Source organism: Schistocerca americana, chromosome 2, assembly GCF_021461395.2.
Source record: "Schistocerca americana isolate TAMUIC-IGC-003095 chromosome 2, iqSchAmer2.1, whole genome shotgun sequence".
In the NCBI taxonomy this organism is placed as follows: domain Eukaryota; kingdom Metazoa; phylum Arthropoda; class Insecta; order Orthoptera; family Acrididae; genus Schistocerca; species Schistocerca americana.
Window position 1 is genome coordinate 922,269,165 of NC_060120.1, and position 14,913 is coordinate 922,284,077.

Here is a 14,913-nt window from a genome sequence, read left to right on the forward strand (position 1 = left end):
GTAAGGGGCAAGACCATTGCCACCTTGCAATTTTCTAAAGGTTACAATTTTTGTTCTCAGAATTGCATGTAAAAGTGTACAAACACTGACGAAACAACATAGGTACAAAAGGTGGTTGTTCTTCTTTGTTCTTCTTATTAGAGAAGTTTGTTCACTTAGCTACTCTGTCACTCTATGATGAGAGACCGTACTACGGAATATCATCTCTATAAGCTGTCGTCTATAAGCAGACGACGAAAGGGATTAACCCTGGTAACAATTTCTCTACAAATGATCTGAAGACGGTGATTTAATATCGCTGAAACTATTAATTATTGTGTATTTTATGCGATCTGGGCGAATAAACGTCTATAATAAGAAGAACAAGCGTGTTTAGATTCAGAGATTGCCTCCAACATAACTGAGAGTGTCAGGTAATCATCAACAGAGGAACAGGCACAAAAACAGAGCACTGCGATTACGGCGCTATCACAACGCTAGCGTATCATAAAACGCCATTTAGATTTCACACAAGTGGAGACAGAAAGACTAAATTAACTGTGTTGTGTCTAGGAATCCTGCATACCCGGTTCGCTAGACAAATAATCAAGCAACTCGTGTTAATGAGTTTTATTACAACAAGACAAGTACAAATACTTAACTTTAATCTGAGAATTCTTGTAGTCCTTTACACATGATCATCCACAAGTGCAACTACACAGCAAAGGGCAACATACAAAATTATCAGTATTCTTCTGAATAGACAAACACAAGAAACACTTCTGGTCCTAGCGACCGCTTCTAACAACGGTCTGTCAACTGAACTACAGTGACTGCTGATCTCTTACTATGCTACGTAGGGATTGCTAATGAAGAGGCCATGATGCGTCGGCTAATGAAGTGGATAACGTTGAAGCTGCTATCGAAGAGGGCTGCCACCAGTCGGACGCGGCGCTCATGTCGTCTTCACCTAGGGGCCACTACTGTCGCGTTGTCGTCCTGTATGGAGGTCGTTCAGAGAGCGACTGGCTGACCTCTTCTCACGGCCTTCTCTTCTCTGTCATTCCAGACTGGCCTGCCGGCACTGACTTTATGCCGTAACGAAATGCATCAGTATTGGGACTACCTGCGATCTAACACAAAGTACCGTTATCCAAGATGGCGGCGATGACGTCAGTCAAGAAGGCGGATTTTGGCGGGAAATTGCCACGCCCCCCCTCCCCCAGAAAAAATGGCTGGAAGTTCAAATTCCAACAGGATAATGCGTGACCCTTAGAAAAATGGTGGGAAAAGGGACTTGTCTATATTATTTAACCAGATTCAAGTATGTGTGCTCTCCACGAGTCCAAATGGCTTAGTAGATATCGTCACCACCAGAGAGCACCACTGTGACATCATCCAAGATGGCGGATTTTGGCGGGCAGTTTGAATTTTGGCGGGAAGAAGGCCAATTGTGCTACCTCCACTAACCTAACCACCGACCCCCTAGATAATGGCGGGAAGTTCAATTTCCAACAGGATAATGTGTCACTCATAAGAAAATCGCTGGAAGATAAGTCACTTGATGTTTCGCTGTTATCCTAAGAAAATCGCGGGAAGATGGTCAATTGGGCTACCTCCACTAACTCACCCGACCCCCACTTCCTCCTACAAACTAGCGCCAAGTTTGAATTCCAACAGGATAATGCATCACACTGCTCTTATCTCTACTAAGTAAAGAAAATAGCATTAAAATAGCTCACTTGGCCTACCTACACTAACCTATGTCACCCGACGGCCACCACTCCCTACGAACTGGCACCAACTTTTAATTTTAAGGTAAACAAAATTCAATTCCCATATCTCTACTAAGCTAACAAAATTGCAGGAAAGAAGAGACACTTAAACTAACCTGTCACCAGACTGCCCCTACCTCCTAAGGAATCATGGGAAAAGGACTTGGACACAACACTATATTTAAACAATTCCTTGGAGGGCTGTTCACCACAAGGTCAGGACTCCAACTGACTTAGTACACATTGCCACCACCAGAGGGCGCTCTCATCTGTGACATAATCCAAGACGGCGACACTCAGTGTATTCACCACTAGGTCTGGACTCCAACTGACTTAGTACACAATGCCACCGCTAGAGGATGCCACCATTATGTCAGATCATGACGTCGTTATATAAACCTGAATGTAACACTTTTCCAGTAATATAAATTTCTAGGTGGTGCTATCTTCTAATTAACGTGCTTCATACTATAGTGTCTGAGTTCATGGTTCATTAACATATAGAGGATGCCACCATTATGTCAGATCATGACGTCGTTATATAAACCTGAATGTAACACTTTTCCAGTAATATAAATTTCTAGGTGGTGCTATCTTCTAATTAACGTGCTTCATACTATAGTGTCTGAGTTCATGGTTCATTAACATATCAGTTCAAATAAACAAAGGTTAGTTGCTTGTCAATGAATGAAATGGAACGTCACATCGGAGATTACCGCAGATATGGTCAACTTGAAAGCTATCCTAGATATGCTGGTAGCTAAATCGATGTGATATAATATGCGCTGTCACAGCTGCAGTATTCGTCCCCTCGTGCCTTTACACGAGCAAAACAACATGTAATTTGCACAGTGCTTCGTGCTTATTGAAGCGCTGTTCGTTGTCTGGATAAATTTAGTTTTAAAACATTTATTGCTATCCAGCACCCCACCAAAGTTTTAAAAGCTGGAAGAGGACTGTACTGTGCAATGTATGGTGGCCTAACCTTATTGACAGCGCAGTGTTGAAGTTTCACAACGAAAATGCGTACCTGTCCGCTCAAATTAAGCTATCATATTTGAGAAAAAAATTTTGCCTATGATGTACACAATTTATTGCTGATTTGATGACAAACAATTTGAATAAAGCGTATTTATACAATAGTGACATTTCTTCCCGCGTTTTGCACTTGAATATTACGTAGAAAAAGTAGTTACAAGATTAACCAACGGATGACTTTACTATTGCTGCAATGATTATATCATACATCCACATCAGCATCTGAAAGCCTCTGTGAGGTGCATGCCAGTGGGTACTTTCCATTGTACCAGTAATTAGGGCTTGTTCCCGTAGCATTCATTAATGGAGTGTGGAAAGAATGATTGCTTAAACACTTCTGTGCTCTCTCTAATTAGTCTGATCTTATTTTCGTTATGGGTACGAGAGAATTACGTAGGGGATTGTGGTACATTTCTAGATTCCTCAGTTACAGCTGTATCATGAAATCTTACAAGTAGGTTTACACGGCAAAGTTAGCGTCTATCATCAAGCGTTTCCCAGTCAGTTCCGTTAGGCTATCCCATTGGTAGAGTAAAACTGTCACCATTCGTGATGTCCTTCTTTGTATAAGTTTCATACCCCTTGTTAATCCTATTTTGTACGATTCCCACACATGACGGGATGGATCGCAAGAAGTGTTTTGTAAACAATCTCCTTTGTAGATTGTAGACCGAATTTGCCTACTATCCTACAAAAGAACTGATTTCTGCAGTCTGCCTTTCTTATGAGACGGCATATGAGGTCGTTCCATTTCACAGTCTTAAAACCAAATTGCTGGCCGCCGTAGCCGTAGCCGAGGCGCTTCAGTCTGGAACCCCGCGACCGCTACGGTCGCAGGTTCGAATCCTGCCTCTGTCATGGATGTTTGTGATGTCCTTAAGTTAGTTAGGTTCAAGTAGTTCTAAGTTCTAGGGGACTGATGACCTTAGATGTTAAGTCCCATAGTGCTCAGTGTGGTGTCACCGCCAGACACCACACTTGCTAGGTGGTAGCCTTTAAATCGGCCGCGGTCCGTTACTATACGTCGGACCCGCGTGTCGCCACTATCAGTGATTGTAGACCGAGCGCCGCCACACGCCAGGTCTAGTCTAGAGAGACTCCCTAGCACTCGCCCCAGTTGTACAGCCGACTTTGCTAGCGATGGTTCTCTGACTACATGCGCTCTCATTTGCAGAGACGACAGTTAAGCATAGCTTTCAGCTACGTCATTTGCTACGACCTAGCAAGGCGCCATATTCTTCAAGAATGCTTTCTGAACAGATAATATTGTGAATCATGTACCGTCAAGAGCGACGTTCATCATTAATGGATTAAAGTTAAGTATTAAACTAATTCCGTGCGCTTTCTGACTTCTAATTCCTTGTCATGTTTCAGACCTCACGTCAGTATAGTTCTTCCCTCCTCACGCCAGCCTGCGTGAGCTAAAACGCGTGCATTTCGGCTTCCAATCATAACACGGTGTTGGCTCTTTTGCCAACACAACACTCACAGCCATTTGAACCATTTTGAACCAAAAAGAAATTGTTACACCCAGGTATTTGTATCAGTTCACATATTTTGGTAGTGACTGACTGATATTGTCGTCATAGGATATTACGTATTTCTCGTTTCGTGAGGCACCCTAATACTCATTGCTGAACATTTGAAGCAAAATTCCAATCTTTACACCACTTTGAAACACTATCAAGATCTGACTGAATATTTGTGTGGCTGTTTTCATACAGTACTTTATTATAGATAACAGCATTATCTGCGAAATGCTTGAGGGTACTATTGATATTTTCTGCTAGCCATTAATATACAGCTCGATCAACAACACACGTCCCTGGTGTTCTCCCGAAGTTATTTCTACACATTTTGTAGAGGAACTATTGATGTCAGCTGCATCGAGACTTCATGCGAACTCAGTGGCGACGATGAAAATGTGTGCCAAACCGGGATTTGAACCCAGTGTATCCTGCTGATTAGGGAGTTGCGTTAAGTACTGCGCCATCAGGACATCTGTCTCAGCACCTCTCCTGGCCAACCCACATTCCCATCTAGTACCGTCTATCCGCAGTCCTGTCTATTTTCTCCATGCTGGCAGGCGGTCGAACTTAATTGTGCATCGTAACTGAAGGTGGTCGGTTGATTGCCCATTGAGGCAAATCACTTATATATGAATCCGAGGTGTCTGATATTTCTGAGATGTCCGAAAGAACAGACACCACGCATTCGTATACAATTTCTACGTATGCTTATGACCCTCCATTCAAACCAAGCGAGGTCGCGCATTGGTCAGCAGACTGGGCTCGCATTCAGAAGGGCGACGGTTCAAATCCCAGTCTGGTAATCCAGATAGAGCTTTTACCTGATTTCCCTAAATCTCATCAGGCAAATGCTGAGAGTCTTCCTTTGCCAGGGAACGGCTGATTTGCTTCTCTAACCTTGAAACACTCTTGAGCTTGGACTCCGTCGCTGATGACCTCGCTGTCGACAGTACGTTAAACCCCAATCTTACTCCCTTCCTTCTCCAATCGAGATAACACGCTGCATTCCCCCTACGAATAAATCCTCAATCCTGCCCAAATGTCGCTTGTTGTCCCATACAGTCCCACTTTCTATAATAAGAGTATGCGTTAAAACGCTTCTCGAAATTCAAGAAATACTGTGTCTACCTGACTGCTTTGATCCATGGCTTTCAGCAAATCATGTGTTGGGTTTCACAAGACAGACGTTTTCGGAAACCACGACGCTTGGCATGGATGACGGTATTCTGTTCGAGATATTTCATTACGCTTGACCCCAGAGGTTCTGAAACAGATAAATGACAAGTTCATTCGACCCTAGTTTTTTTTTTTTTTTTGGTCATCAGTCTACTGACTGGTTTGATGCGGCCCGCCACGAATTCCTTTCCTGTGCTAACCTCTTCGTCTCAGAGTAGCACTTGCAACCTACGTCCTCAAGTATTTGCTTGACGTATTCCAATCTCTGTCTTCCTCTACAGTTTTTGCCCTCTACAGCTCCCTCTAGTACCATGGAAGTCATTCCCTCATGTCTTAGCAGATGTCCTATCATCCTGTCCCTTCTCCTTATCAGTGTTTTCCACATATTCCTTTCCTCTCCGATTCTGCATAGAACCTCCTCATTCCTTACCTTATCAGTCCACCTAATTTTCAACATTAGTCTATAGCACCACATATCAAATGCTTCGACTCTCGTCTGTTCCGGTTTTCCCACAGTCCATGTTTCACTACCATACAATGCTGTACTCCAGACGTACATCCTCAGAAATTTCTTCCTCAAATTAAGGCCGGTATTTGATATTAGTAGACTTCTCTTGGCCAGAAATGCCTTTTTTGCCAGAGCGAGTCTGCTTTTGATGTCCTCCTTGCTCCGTCCGTCATTGGTTATTTTACTGCCTAGGTAGCAGAATTCCTTAACTTCATTGACTTCGTGACCATCAATCCTGATGTTAAGTTTCTCGCTGTTCTCATTTCTACTACTTGTCATTACTTTCGTCTTTCTCCGATTTACTCTCAAACCATACTGTGTACTCATTAGACTGTTCATTCCGTTCAGCAGATCATTTAATTCTTCTTCACTTTCACTCAGGATAGCAATGTCATCAGCGAATCGTATCATTGATATCCTTTCACCTTGTATTTTAATTCCACTCCTGAACCTTTCTTTTATTTCCATCATTGCTTCCTCGATGTACAGATTGAAGAGTAGGGGCGAAAGGCTACAGCCTTGTCTTACACCCTTCTTAATACGAGCACTTCGTTCTTGATCGTCCACTCTTATTATTCCCTCTTGGTTGTTGTACATATTGTATATGACCCGTCTCTCCCTATAGCTTACCCCTACTTTTTTCAGAATCTCCAACAGCTTGCAACATTTTATATTGTCGAACGCTTTTTCCATGTCGACAAATCCTATGAAAGTGTCTTCATGTTTCTTTAGCCTTGCTTCCATTATTAGCCGTAACGTCAGAATTGCCTCTCTCGTCCCTTTACTTTTCCTAAAGCCAAACTGATCGTCACCTAGCGCGTTCTCAATTTTCTTTTCCATTCTTCTGTATATTATTCTTGTAAGCAGCTTCGATGCATGAGCTGTTAAGCTGATTGTGCGATAATTATCGCATTTGTCAGCTCTTGCCGTCTTCGGAATTGTGTGGATGATGCTTTTCCGAATGTCAGATGGTATATCGCCAGACTCATATATTCTACACACCAACGTGAATAGTCGTTTTGTTGCCACTTCCCCCAATGATTTTAGAAATTCTGATGGAATGTTATCTATCCCTTCTGCCTTATTTGACCGTATGTCCTCCAAAGCTGTTTTAAATTCCGATTCTAATACTGGATCCCCTATCTCTTCTAAATCGACTCCTGTTTCTTCTTCTATCACATCAGACATATCTTCACCCTCATAGAGGGTTTCAATGTATTCTTTCCACCTATCTGCTCTCTCCTCTGCATTTAACAGTGGAATTCCCGTTGCACTCTTAATGTTACCACCGTTGCTTTTAATGTCACCAAAGGTTATTTTGACTTTCCTGTATGCTGAGTCTGTCCTTCCGACAATCATATCTTTTTCGATGTCTTCACATTTTTCCTGCGGCCATTTCGTCTTAGCTTCCCTGCACTTCCTATTTATTTCATTCCTCAGCGACTTGTATTTCTGTATACCTGATTTTCCCGGAACATGTTTGTACTTCCTCCTTTCATCAATCAACTGAAGTATTTCTTCTGTTACCCATGGTTTCTTCGCAGCTATGTTATGTTCTTTGTACCTATGTTTTCCTTCCCAACTTCTTTGATGGCCCTTTTAGAGATGTCCATTCCTCTTCAACTGTACTCCCTACTGCGCTATTCCTTATTGCTGTATCTATAGCGTTGGAGAACTTCAAACGTATCTCGTCACTCCTTAGTACTTCCGTATCCCACTTCTACATCTACATCTACATCTATACTCCGCGAGCCACCTTACGGTGTGTGGCGGAGGGTACTTATTGTACCACTATCTGATCCCCCCTTCCCTGTTCCATTCACGAATTGTGCGTGGGAAGAACGACTGCTTGTAAGTCTCCGTATTTGCTCTAATTTCTCGGATCTTTTCGTTGTGATCATTACGCGAGATATATGTGGGCGGTAGTAATATGTTGCCCATCTCTTCCCGGAATGTGCTCTCTCGTAATTTCGATAATAAACCTCTCCGTATTGCGTAACGCCTTTCTTGAAGTGTCCGCCACTGGAGCTTGTTCAGCATCTCCGTAACGATCTCACGCTGACTAAATGTCCCCATGACGAGTCGCGCTGCTTTTCGCTGGATCATGTCTTAGCGTATTGATTCTTCCTGACTAATGTCTTGAACTTCAGCCTACTCTTCATCACTACTATATTGTGATCTGAGTCTATATGTGCTCCTGGGTACGCCTTACAATCCAGTATCTGATTTCGGAATCTCTGTCTGACCATGATGTAATCTAACTGAAATCTTCCCGTATCTCCCGGCCTTTTCCAAGTATACCTTCTCCTCTTGTGACTCTTGAACAGGGTATTCGCTATTACTAGCTGGAACTTGTTACAGAACTTAATTAGTCTTTCTCCTCTTTCATTCCTTGTCCCAAGCCCATATTCTCCTGTAACCTTTTCTTCTACTCCTTCCCCTACAACTGCATTCCAGTCGCCCATGACTATTAGATTTTCGTCCCCCTTTACATACTGCATTACCCTTTCAATATCCTCATACACTTTCTCTATCTGTTCATCTTCAGCTTGCGACGTCGGCATGTATACCTGAACTATCGTTGTCGGTGTTGGTCTGCTGTCGATTCTGATTAGAACAACCCGGTCACTGAACTGTTCAGAGTAACACACCCTCTGCCCTACCTTCCTATTCATAACGAATCCTACACCTGTTATACCATTTTCTGCTGCTGTTGATATTACCCGATACTCATCTGACCAGAAATCCTTGTCTTCCTTCCACTTCACTTCACTGACCCCTACTATATCTAAATTGAGCCTTTGCATTTCCCTTTTCAGATTTTCTAGTTTCCCTACCACGTTCAAGCTTGTGACATTCCACGCCCCGACTCGCAGAACGTTATCCTTTCGTTGATTATTCAATCTTTTTCTCATGGTAACCTCCCCCTTGGCAGTTCCCTCCCGGAGATCCGAAAGGCGGACTATTCCGGAATCTTTTGCCAATGGAGAGATCATCATGACACTTCTTCAGTTACAGGACACATGTCCTGTGGATACACGTTACGTGTCTTTAATGCAGTGGTTTTCATTGCCTTCTGCATCCTCATGTCGTTGATCATTGCTGATTCTTCCGCCTTTAGGGGCAATTTCCCACCCCTAGGACAAGAGAGTGCCCTGAACCTCTATCCGCTCCTCCGCCCTCTTTGACAAGGCCGTTGGCAGAATGAGGCTGACTTCTTATGCCCTAGTTATATGGATCAATTCTACTATCCTTCTTGTAGACAGTGATGGCCTGCTCATGTTAAGTAACTGTCAGAAAATGTATCGATATTTTCTCCTCGCTGTGTGCCTACAGAATAAACAGAGCAGACGGTTTCTTATTTTCCACTACACAAAACGTCCTTGAGTGGAATTGTATGCAATCAGAAGTAATTACTGTAAATTTTTTTAAAAATCTGTTGCGTGTCTCTTGAGAATTTTTTTCAGTTGGTGGACGGAGGACGCTGGCGACACTAATTGCAGAGCACTGCTGCAGCGTTTGCCGTCCTTGCCGAGTAGGCGTTGCGGCAGGAACGTGTGCGAATTCAGAGGCGCTCAGCCACACCCGTAAAAGCGCCCTTTAGACCCTTTAAAAAGTATCAGATAGATTTTTTTGTGTTATTCTACTTTACCTTTAAAGAAGAATTTCACACTCGGGAAGCAGGCTCGTAAATTATCTGCTTTGGCAACAGATTTTACGCATCTACAGCTACACTTTCTGTTTATTTTATCTATGTTATCTCTTCAACCTTGGCAACTAGATTCCATGTCGCAGCGTCATTCACCGACAGTACTGAGCAGAAAACAGTACATAAAGAGTGAGTCGCATAATAAAAATAGAAACACTGATAAAAACAAGAATGTGGAAATTATAGCGCCATCTTGTTAATTACTACAGCCTATACGTCCTCAGAATGTTCCGGCCCGCCCCCAAGATACGAGATATGTTGCGCCATGTTAAAGACGACATTGCTCTTCGAGTGTCCGGTGTGTATGGTGTGCCCTGTGAATGTGACAGCATGTATATTGGACAAACAATTCGCACGGTTGTGGAGCGTTGTAGTGAGCACAAGCGCGGTATAAAACAAAGGGTGCTTGACAAGTTGGTCATAGCGGAGCATTACCTAGAAAACTGACATAAAACACAGTTTGAAGACACGAAAGTGTTGTCTATGCGTCTACATATTGGGACTCCGTTATAAAGGAAGCGGCCGAGATTCGTTTAAACAGCAACAATTTCAACAGAGACCAGGGATACACACTCAGCAGGGCTAGGGGACGGGCGTTGGACATCGAAAGCAGAGACAGATGATCGACGCAGGAGCGGCAGTTTCAAACGTGGTGCCTGCCCCTGGCGCCACCTGACGTCACCGCTGCTGCCACGGACAATAGCTCCGCTAGCTACCCGGGTCCACTTACGCGGTCGCGCCACATTGGATCGATCTGATTGGCTGCTGATGATGTCAACATGCCTATATAAGCGAGAAACCGTAGCAGCCCCGTCATATGTTTGGCCCCCACGCCTCTCTGACACCCTTCCTTTCCACTTCCACTCCTCGTCAGCCCCAGCCTCCCCGTCGCCCCCCCCCACCTACACCGCTGTGATCACCAAGCTCAGCCCGGTGATCACAGAGGATGAAGTGTTGGTAGAACTGAACTCCCACCCGGACTTGGAAATCCGCTCTGCCCGCCGTATCCACAATGCCTCTGGTCCCACCTACCTCATGCGTGTATTCTCTGAGTCCGCCCCATCCATTGACCATCTCCTCACCCAGGGTGCCCTGATATACCACCGTCGCCACCCTGTTGAATCCTCCAAATCCCCTCCCCAATCCTACCATTGCCAGCGGTGCCTGATGACCACCTGACTCCCAACTGAAAAAACCCCCCCACCTGTCCCCATTGCAAGGCCTCCCACTTTCTTAAGAACTGCCCCAACCTCGCTGCTCCTCCTTCCTGTAATACCTGCAATGGCCCCCATTCCAGTTACTTCCACAAGCGTAAAGCTAAACCCCCTCCAGCCACCCCTGAGCTTACAGTCCCAGTTCGTCCTGTCGATCCCCCTGTCCATCCCAACAATTCCCTCCGTCCACCCCCCACGCCTGAGGACATCATCCGGTTCCTTACCACTGTACTCCAAAACATTCACCCTTTTCAGCACCCCTGCACCTTCCAACAAATCTCCCTTGCCGCTCGCTCCGTTTTCCACCTGAACACCTTCGCCACTTACTCCCACAACCAAGCCCACTTCACCTTCACCCACCTTGACACCCTAGTTTAAGTCTCTTCCCTTCCCTCTCTTCCCCCCCTCCTTCCCACCATGGCGCTGCACGAGTATCGCATCCTCTTCCAGAACATTCACTCCTTCTGCTCCAACAAATACCTCCTCATTCACACCCTCTCCCACCACCAGGTCGACACCTTCCTCTTGAATGAAACCTTTCTCCAGCCCCACCATTCTATCCACACTCTCCCTACATCCTCCACTGCACTGACGCTCCTGGTCCTCACGCGCAGGGTGGAGTCACGATTGGCCACCTTAAGCATATCCCCGTCCGGCCACAACCTCTCCTCAATGACCCCACTGAACACCTTATCCTTAGCGTCTTCTTCCCCTCCCTCACCATTATCTGTGCCACCATCTATGTCCACTCCACTGCTCCTCTTCTTTATGACTTCATCTCGCACATTGACCTCACCTTCTCCACCTATGTGATTGCCACTGACCTCAACATCCATAGCCGCACTCCTGCTGCCCTTCGGCGGTAGCATCAGTTCCTTTCCACTATCCAGGGTGACCTTGTTCCCCTTCTCCAGCACACCCGTCCCGAAAGTGACACCACCCGTGATGTTGTCATTGCCTCCACCAACCTCCTTGGGCGTATTGCTGTCGCCGTCCTTGACCTCCCTGCCCTTCTCACCATAACGTCTGCTCACCGCCCCCTCCAGCTCCGCACCCTGCACCCCCTCCCAATGTCGTCCATGACTATCACCATGCCAACTGGGATGCCTACCGGCACTCCATCTCCAACCAGGTCGAAAGCCACCCTCTTACCTATCGCCATCCTGAAGACACCATCCACGCCTCGTCCTTCCTTCAGAAGGTAATTACTGACACCTTAGAGGCCCATGTTCCTACTAAAACCATCCACCCACACCGTCCCACTCTCCCCCCACTGGCTGTCCTCCTCCTCCGTGAATCCCGCCGCCTCTATCGCTCCTTCCCGCGCACTCGTGACAGGGATACACTCCAACGCCACCGGCAAATAAATCGACACGTACGGAACCTTATTACAGCAACGAAACGCCGAGACTGGAGCCAGACCTGCACACGACTCAACGCCACCCTCCCTATCAACTCCTCCAAGTACTGGTCCGCCTTCCATCATCTTACTGGTTCCCTTTCCGCTCCCCACTACCCCCTTCTCCATAACGATAGCCACCTTTCTGACAACCTCAGTAAGGCCAACCACTTCGCTTCCCACCTTTCCGAGGTCTTCTCCATCACCGATGATCCCCACTTTGATTATTCTCTTTTCCCCACCGTCATGGAATGTGCTGATACCTCAGTCGCTCCACTTGCTCCTAGTCTCCAGCACTTGGGGCAGTTGCCCCCCTCCCACTTAACACTCCCATCACAGCACAAGACATTAAACTTATCCTCCAGTCCAAGCGCAACACGGACCCTGGTCACGACTGTATCACCTACCGTCACCTTCGAGAAAGCCCCTATTCCTTCCTGACTGTCCTCATCCATCTCTATAATGTCATCCTCTCTACTGGCTTCTACCCTGACCTGTGGAGGACCTCCTGCATCCTCTTATTCCGCAAACCCAACAAACCCCCTTCTGCTGCCTCTCCCTATCGTCCCATCTGCCTCACCTCCGTCTTCAGTAAGGTCTTTGGATCCATCCTCTCCCACTGTATCCATCAGCACTTTGCTCAACACCACCTCCTCCCCCTTACCCAGTGTGGCTTCCGACGCTCCTTCTCTGCTGAAGACCAACTCCTCAACCTCGTTCACCTTCTGTCCCTCCAGCTCAACTCCCATCGCTCCGCCATTTTTGTTTCCCTTGACCTCCAAAATGCCTATTGCCGTGTATGGCATGCCGGTCTCCTCTTTAAAGTCCAAACCTACGCCCTGCCTATTAATTTTGTCCATCTGGTCGCTTCCTTCCTCTCGCACCGTCCTCCCTATGTCACCCTCCACAACACCAGCTCCCGTATCTTTTATCCCACAGCTGGCGTCCCCCAGGGTTCTGTACTCTCCCCTCTCCTTTATCTCTTGTATACGGCTGATATGCCCAATCCACCCCCACCAGTCCACCTTCTGATGCTGATGACACCGCCTTCCTGGCTCTCTATCCTACCCTTCAACGGTCCCAACGTACCCTCCAAACCCACCTTAACCAGTTCACCACTTGGTGTAACCAGTGGTTCCTCCGTCTCAGCCCCTCCAAAACCCAGGCAATCATCATAGGCTGTAGCACTCGCTCCTATCGCCTCCATGATTTCTACCTCACCCTTTATGGTTGTCTCATCCACCTCACCCCCACCCTGAAATATCTTGGCCTCACCCTCGACCGACACCTCACCTGGACCCTTCATCTCTAGACCATCTAGCAGAAAGCCCATTCTAGCCTCCGCCTTCTGAAACTCCTGTCTGGCCGGACATGGGGATTGCATCCTTCTACCATCCTCCACACCTCCAAATCCCTCATCCGTCCTATCCTCTGTTATGCCAGCGTTGCCTGGATCTCTGCCCCCACCCGCTTTTACGAGGCCCTCCAAATCCTTGAACGCCATGCACTCCGTCTTGCCTTCCGTATCCTCCTTCCTTCCCCCACATGGCTCCTGTATGAACTGATCCCCTTCCCCCACCTCCTCCTGTTCCTCCAACATCTCTGCATCCTTTACATTGTCCACAGGCTTGATCCCCCTGACCCTCTGGTATTCTCCTTCCTCTCCACCCCCCGCCTGTTGCCGCGCCTCTATCGCTGTATCCCTCCCTCTCTCCACCTCCACACCCTCCATCTCCTTCATCAGGACAATTTCCAACACCTCCCCCTCACGGATGACGAACTTCGCTGTGACATCTACCCTTCCTTCCAACTATAACCTGGCCTTGTTCCCCTCCCCCCTCCCCAGGGCCCCCTTTTTCCTCTCCCCTCCTTCTCCCAGAGCGGATTTTCCTCCTTCCCACCCCTGAGACCCTGCACCCCATACTTGCCTCTTTCCTTCCCACATCCCTCCCTACCTGGCTCTCTTCAGCATGCCCCCCACTCATCTCCCCCCTCTCTTCCCTGCCCTCCCTCCCTCCCTCCTTTCTTCTGGTCTCCCTCATCTCCTTGCGCCTGGCAGATCCTCCGTTTTGATCATCGTCAGTGTGCCACATCAGTGTTGTGTTTAGTGCTGTTTCTTCTGTGTGTCAAGAGGTGTGATTTTCATTGTGTACTGCCTTGAGGATCACCGTCAGTGTTTGTTCTGTGCTACGCCATCCGTCGATACCTTTTATGCTCCAGTCATACTGTGCCTTGTGTTCTTTTAATTGTTGCAGTGCGTGGCTTTTTGTGTGTGCTACTTTTAAACAGTTTTTTATCTCCATTTTACAGTCACCCTGTTTTTTATCTATTGTCTTCCATGATGTTCCCCCTTTTTTGTATCTATGTTCACCATATTCTCTCTTTTGTTATTTTTTAAATGTCTTCTATTGTTTGTTCTATGTCTTTCGGCTGAAGAACAGCGCATATGCTGCTGCCAGCCCGCCCCAATGGGGAATTGAAATGCAATAAAGAAAGAAAAAAAAGAGCAGCCCCGGCAGTCAGTGAACTCCGGACGACGTTGGTGGAGATGGCCATTCAAAGCTCGAGCATTTTTATATTTTGACT